Below are 8305 nucleotides of genomic sequence, written 5' to 3'. Positions count from 1 at the left end.
GGGGGAACAGGGAAAATGCGGCAAAGGGTGCTGCTGTTTCATGATTGCACGCCCACATATGGCAAACGTCGCTTCGCATGGCGACATTCGAGAAATCGCTGTATAGTTGCGATCTCTCCCCATATGAATATCACGTCTTCGGTCACTTAAGAAAGGGCTTGAAGGATTGACGATTGTTGTCGGACGAGGATGTGCACAAGCATTACGGACTTCTTCATACTGCAGGAGACGGATTTTAACCATACGGATATCTTCAACCTGGTGCATCGGTAGGATGACTGCCTCAGAACTCACGGCGACTTTGCCTGGTCCACGTACTGATTCCGTACTGTACGCCGTTCGGACAGATACTTTCTGATCACCGCTTAGAATACTGAGTGTTTCAAAGTCTTTGAATCAAATACGCAAAGGTGATAGATCATATCGTGAGAAAGAAGTATTCTTAGAAATAAGATGTTTGCTGACGCTGCCCAGCTATGCTATCTGTTTTTAATAGTGGTTGTGTCCATGAGAGGGGGAAGGGTGTAGCCACTCTGCAGCGTTTGTATATTGTGTGTTACCTATAATCCAGCCTTTCCTCCACATGGAGGAGGGTAGACCGAATCCCTCATTCTCTTCTAAAATACACTATGTGATAAAAAGTATCCGGACACCCCTAAAAACATACGTTTTTCATATTACGTGCATTGAGCTGCCACCTTCTGCCAGGTACTCCATATCAGTGACCTGGGTGGTCATTAGACATGGTGAGAGAGGAGAATGGGGCGCTCCGCGGAACTCACGGACTTCCAACGTGGTCAGGTGATTGGGTGCCAGTTGTGTCTGTAAGCGAGATTTCCACACACCTATGCATCCCTAGGTCCACTGTTTCCGATGTGATAGTGAAGTGGAAACGTGACGGGACGCGTAGAGCACGACGGAGTACAGGCTGGCCTCGTCCGTTGACCGACACACACCGCCGACAGTTGAACAGGGTCGTAATTTGTAATAGGCAGACATCTATTCAGACCATCACACTGGAATTTCAAACTGCATCAGGATCCACTGAAAGTACAATGACAGTTAGGCGGAAGGTGAGAAAACTTGTAATTCATGGTCGAGCGGCTGCTCATAAGCCAAACATCACGTCGGTAAATGCCAAACCATGCCTCGCTTGATGTAAGGAATGTAAGCACTGGACGACTGAACAGTGGTAAAATGTTGTGTGGATTCACGATTCACGGTACACAATGTGGTGATCCAGCGGCAGGGAGTGGGTATGGCGAATGCCCGGTGAACGTCCTGTGCCAGAGTGTGTAGTGCCAACAGTAAAACAGTAAAATTCGGTGTTATGGTATAGTCGTGTTTTTCATGGAGGGGACTTTCACCGCTTGTTATTTTGCATCGAATTATCACAGCACAGGCCTCCATTGATGTTTTAAGCACCTTCTTACTTCCCACTGTTGAAGAGCAATTCGGGGATGGCGATTACATCTTTCATTACGATCGAGATCGAGCACCTGTTCATAATGCACGGCCTGTAGCGGAGTGGTTACACGCCTGCGCCAAGTCCTCACCTGAATCCTATAGAACATCAGTGGGATGTTTTGGAACTCCGACTTCATGTCAGGCCTCACCGACCGACATTGATACCTCTCCTCAGTGCAGCACTCTATGAAGAATCGGTTACCGTTCCCCAAGAAACCTTCCAGCAACTGATTGAACGTATGCCTGCGAGAGTGGAAGCTGTCATCAAGGCTAAGGGTGGAGCAACACCATACTGAACTCTAGGATGACCTTGTAAGTCATTTACAGCCAGGTGTCCGGATACTTTTGATCAGATAATATATATTCGTCCGCTTAGAGACAATCATTCTTAGTGTTTTCTTGTTGAAAATCACTCTATCAGTTTACTGTGTTAGGCAGTATTCTCTTGTAGAACATCTGTTTAGTAGAACCTGGTAGCTGGGTGAAATCTCGCCGTCCCAGGGCCTGCGAAGTCTATATAAGGTCGCCACGAGTCCCCGGAAATTTTGAGTGAACATTTTATCTCTAACGGAAGTTGTTCCCTGTAATGTATTCCAACACACCTAGACATTTGGCGTGAAATGTTTGGAACACCGTGTACATCCTAAAACATATAGCTGACGAATTGTCACTTAATTGAGAAAACTGTAGCCCATGCAGTAAACTAATCAGAATCCAACAATTTTTCATTGTTGTGCAATGTCAGAGAAAAACGTATCCTGCGTCTGTCGGCCGCTCGGTTTCCTAAACAACTCTTTCGTAGCCAGCCGTGAGACCTAACCAGCAGATGTCCGGCGTGAGCGGTCTCACCCCCTGACCAGCTCGCAGAAGAGACTTTTGTCAGGTACCGGTAGCTCCATCCACGTTACTTTATCTTTTAACGCAATTTATGAAATCTGCAGCTTTAAGTATTGAATTAAGCGTTTCAAGAATCATTAGGGGTGACACGACCGTGTTTGTCAATTGGTCTTGATTTTAGGAAACACATTTAAAATAAATAGGACAAGGAAAAGTTAAATGTATGGGTGTTCTATTTTGACTTTTCTGAGGTGCGCATTACCGGCTGGAGCGATGGCCCACACCAAAAGACAGAACCGTCCCAGATATTGCCACCACGGAAAAATCAGTGAACTGATTCCTAAGAACTTTGTCCTCGACGTCCGCGTCAGTAGTCAACTACGCTAACTACTACACAATTTCCTTTATTTTTTATCGCTTATTTTTGGGCCTCCTCCTTTCTCTTGAGCCCCGCACTCCACCCGCCACTATAACTTTGAACATGAACAAATGGTTCAAATGGCTCTGAGCACTATGAGACTTACCATCTGAGGTCATCAGTCCCCTAGAACTTAGAACTACTTAAACCTAACTAACCTAAGGACATCACACACAGCCATGCTCGAGGCAGGATTCGAACCTGCAACCGTAGCGTCGCGCGGTTCCAGACTGAATCGCCTAGAGCCGCACGGCCACACCGGCCGGCTGAACATTATCAAGTTTCTCCAGCAGTGAACGTAACCTAAAATTCTCCATTTTCCCTAGTGTCGCTACATTCCGTTTTCAGCAAAATAACTCGGTGAACAATCAAATTTTGTACAAAACACGCAGTTCGTATCTCTGTTTCCCATCTCTACTTCGCTACAGCAGAGTACAAGCGCCTGTCACCTTTTCTCTTTATTGTTATAAATTGGTTTAATATTGTCAGTTTCTGAGACAATTTTCACCTATCCCACAAGCGTGTGTAACATACAGGTCATCAGAAGCAATGACAAAACGCTGTTGCTAGCCAGCACATTCATGCTTGCAGTAAATTTTATTATGATGCGTATAGTAACGCAGAGTTGTAACTTGAAACCCGGTTTACGAGCAGCATATGAAGTATTCTTGAATTAAAAAACCAGTTCTTACTCAAAAAACTATCAACATTTTATATTTCATCAGTTTAAGAATGAAAGGTTGTAAGTTCATAAAATATATGCTAGCACTAAAACACTGAGACAGTAACTGTTCAACACGTCAGTGCTGAAACGTGGATCTTGTAACAGGTAACGGAACTCATTGGAGAATGTTTTGAGTCCATACATGAAACCGTCAATCAAATTTTTCTTCTGTATCGACGCGATGTAACTGCAGAACCTTTGAAGTCTAGGACATGCTGAACGTTCAACATCATTCGCACAGTTACGCTACTGAAAGTCTCAAAAAACATAGTCTGAAACACGTTGTAAATTTTTAATGTAATTTACCTGCATGCCACTATTTGTCCGTTTAAGTCCACACCCTGCACTTTGCACGGATCAGAAAATCGGGCCGTGTAGATTCGGCGTAGCAGTAATGCCGATTAATTTATCCTGGAACCCGCCTCGCCTCCATACAGGGTGTTACAAAAAGGTATGGCCAAACTTTCAGGAAACATTCCTGACACACAAATAAAGAAAAGATGTTATGTGGGCATGTGTCCGGAAACGGAACTCATTGGAAAATGTTTTGAGTCCATACATGAAACCGTCAATCAAATTTTTCTTCTGTATCGACGCGATATACCTGCAGAACCTTTGAAGTCTAGGACATGCTGAACCTTAGTTTCGTCAGTATGTACCAATTCCATGGCCTCCACGCTCTCCTGACCTCAACCCTCTTGACTTTCATTTATGGGGGCATTTGAAAGCTCTTGTCTACGCAACCCCGGTACTAAATGTAGAGACTCTTCGTGCTCGTATTGTGGACGGCTGTGATACAATACGCCATTCTCCAGGGCTGCATCAGTGCATCAGGGATTCCATGCGACGGAGGGTGGATGCATGTATCCTCGCTAACGGAGGACATTTTGAACATTTCCTGTAACAAAGTGTTTGAAGTCACGCTGGTACGTTCTGTTGCTGTGTGTTTCCATTCCATGATTAACGTGATTTGAAGAGAAGTAATAAAATGAGCTCTAACATGGAAAGTAAGCGTTTCCGGACACATGTCCACATAAATATTTTCTTTCTTTGTGTGTGAGGAATGTTTCCTGAAAGTTTGGCCGTACCTTTTTTGTAACACCCTGTATAGTGGGAGCAGCACACGTGCAGACAGCTCGTTAATTTTCACTACTGGCACACATCCAGTAATTGTCAATCATTCCTATAATGAAGCAGTAGAGCACTTTCCACTACCCCACTCGTGCAGCTACGGACGCCCAGAAATTCTGAAGAGTAAGTTCGCTTGCTTGCTAAGCGGTGCAGAGAGTGGCTTTCTATCGATAAAACAATCACCGTAGGAAAATTTTTAACTGACAAAAAAGTATTTCTGCGACTTCTTAGGAGTCTTTCAAAATGTCTCAACACCAGCCATTGTCGAACTGAAGGACAGCTATTTAGCATTTAATATATCTGTACAATTCCATTAATAATTTTAACCATTGAGAAAAACTGATAACACATAATCTGCTATGAGATTTTCAAAACCGAGAACAAACAAAAATAATTGAAAAACACCACTATTCCGATCACAATATGTCTCTTACCATAAGAATGTAATGTCGAACTCAATCCTCAGAGCAAATAAGAAGTTCCTGGCTTTAATCTACAGCGGATCACAATTTCAATCAAACATTGATAAAATGTTGATAACATGCTGAAATGTTTCGTCTTCGTTGTTGTAGGGTTATATGTAGCTGCTGGCTTGCTCCTTGCAGTTAAAGCTCAATCAAAACACGTCATGAGACCTGTCACCCGGCGTAACATATGACTTATTTACTTTTTCATTTAAACCGGTCGCCGTAGTTCATTCTCTTAAAGTATAGGTCCTTCTAATCAGTGCCTCTGAAATCCCCAGTGTAGCCGAGGAAAGGCTTGACTGCTTCACGTTCTGCAGCTATTAGTGAAGCAAAAGAAGATAATGTCTACTCATACCACGAGAAATCACGTCCACAACTTTTCTTTAACAAACATATTTTTCGTTAAATGGATGTACAGATCAATGTTGTGACTAGTGAATTAGACAAAAACACGAACTTTATTCAAAATACGCCTCGAAGACTCAACTTGACAGACCAAAGCTACAATATACATCCTTTGCCACAAAACCATCGTGTATTTTCTTTTCATTCTTGGGGGGTGTAGTTGCTCTTTGACGGTCAGTCCAACGCCAAGCCGCAACGCCAAAACATAAATGGCGCACCCCCCACAGCAGCCATTTATTTGTCGCCACCTCTTGCCATTTTCTCGTATCCCATACCTCCAGTTTAATGTCTGCACATACGAAAACAAATACCCGCGCACAGCATATGTTCCGCGACTTATTCCCTACTTCATATTATTCAGTCAAGATCATCTTTCCCTGTACTACACATGGAGCGTGAAATGTCGTTTGCCTAAACGGCAGTGTAACACGCCAAGAGCATGGAAATCCTACTCCTGCCGTATTTAGACATCCTGAACACAAATCAGTTATCAAAGTAACACAACTTCAATAATCGCAAATACATGACAGTGGGGTCACGAGGAATTGCTCGTTAATATATTGCGGTGGCCGGACAGTCAGTAATAATTTCCAAATTATACTCATATCATCACATTATGATCGTTTTATATAACTTACTGGCTTTTGGTACGGACCCATACAGCCACTCCATAGCGGACTGTCAAATATAGAAATAGCAACGTGAGAACAACGCAAATCGCAGTCCTAGGGTGAAGAAAATCTCCGACTCGAACGGCCATCGACACGGGATCCTTCGATTAGGAATCTACCTCGTTGGCCGCCTAGCTACTCAGGCGGACGCCTTACCCTTATTCTCTTCCCTTTTATCTCAACTGCTACTCGGCGACTGCAGTCTGTTTCTTGTAAGAACCAAGAAGAGCATCTTCAGCCACACGTTCACCCTACGTAAATATCATTCTCTCATGTACTGAAACCGTTATCATTTCTGTACTTCCGCTCAGCAAAATAACGAAATAAATATATTCAGATGGCTCTAAGCAATATGGGACTTAACATCTGAGGTCATCAGCCCCTAGACTTAAAACTACTTAAACCTAACTAACCTAAGGACATCAAACATATCCATGCCCGGGGCAGGATTCGAATCTGCGACCGTAGCAGGAGCGCGGTTCCGGACTGAAGCGCCTAGAACCGCTCGGTCACAGTGGCCGGCAATAAATTTGTCTCGGATGGAATACGCAGCAGTGGCAGCGAGGTTCTCGGTTAGAGAAGCGTATCATTTAGCCAGTGGGTTTAGCAGGTATCTGATTGCAGACACCAGTTCTTTGCTCCGTCCTTGACATTTACAATATACGGGGTGACAATTATTGAACTACATGAAAAAAACCAAATTAGTTACAAACTACGGCGTGTACAAACTTTATTCAACATGTAAACGTCACTACAGATATTCGGATTTAGGTTATGAGATGTTCGATGAGCCTACTATCATTGGCGATGATATGACGCAGACCAATAGCGAAATTCTGCATGACCCACTGAAGTGTGGAATCCTGATGCTGTCGACGACCGCCTGAATGGCTGTTTTCAGCTCTGCAATTGTTTTGGGGCTATTCAAATGGTTCAAGTGGCTCTGAGCACTATGCGACCTAACTTCTGAGGTCATCAGTCGCCTAGAACTTAGAACTAATTGAACCTAACTAACCTAAGGACATCACACATATCCACGCCTGAGGCAGGATTCGAACCTGCGACCATAGCGGTCACGCGGTTCCAGACTGAAGCGCCTAGTACCGCACGGCCATTTTGGGGCTATTGCTGTACACCTTGTCTTCAATATAACCCAGAAAAAGGACCATGTGTTCAGATCCGGAGAATATGGCGACCTTCGAAGCCCATACTAGTGGCCTCTGGATACTCCAGACCAGGATGCGGTCCACAAAGTGATCTTTTGCGATGACACTCTCCTACTTCGATGCGGTCGAACTCCGTCTTGCATAAACCATAACTTGTTGAAATCAGGATCAATTTGAATAATGGGCATGAAATCATCTTCCAAAAACTTCCCGTACCGTTCGGTAGCCACCGTGCCATCAATGAATTTCTCACCGATTATTCCGCGGCTGGATATTGCACACTACACAGTCACCCGTTGGGCTGAAAAGACTTCTCGATAGCGAAAAGTAGATTCTCAGTCCCTCAACTGCCCCAATTTTGCTTATTGATGAACCCATCAAATGAAAGTTGTCGCTAAACCATGCGAGTACTAATTCCCGTCATGGCCCGTGGCCAACCGTGCAGTTTGAACGCCCTAACGCAAACAGTTCAGAAGTGTTGCCAATTTTATTTCATATGGTTCAGTAATTGTCATCCTGTGTGTAACCAACACATACGTTAGAGTATAACGTCACTATTATCAGGTTTATCAATCTCAGTAGTTTTTTGCAGGAGTCTCCTTTTGCGATTCATTATTCCAAACGCACAGTCTACCACTTGCCGAGTCTTACATCTATATCTACTTGATTACTCTGATATTCACAATTATGTGCCTCGCAGAGGGTTCAATAAACCACCTTCAAGCTGTCTCGCTGCCGTTCCGCTGTCGAACGGCACGCAGGAAAAACGAGCACTTATTTTTCTCTGCGCAATCTCCGATTTCTCTTATATTATCGTGATGATCATTTCTCCATATGTAGGTGGGTGCCAACAGAATGTTTCAGCAATCGGAGGAGAAAACTGGTGATTGAAATTTCATGAGAAGATCCCGTCGGTGCGAAAAACGCCTTTGTTTTAATGATTGCCACTCCAATTCACCCATCATATCTGTGACACTATGTCTCATATTTCGCGATAATACAAAACGAGCGGCCCTTCT

The sequence above is a fragment of the Schistocerca piceifrons genome, chromosome 8 (assembly GCF_021461385.2).
Source record: "Schistocerca piceifrons isolate TAMUIC-IGC-003096 chromosome 8, iqSchPice1.1, whole genome shotgun sequence".
NCBI lineage: Eukaryota > Metazoa > Arthropoda > Insecta > Orthoptera > Acrididae > Schistocerca > Schistocerca piceifrons.
The sequence above is the reverse complement of the archived record's forward strand: the minus strand, read 5'-3'. Positions refer to the sequence as shown.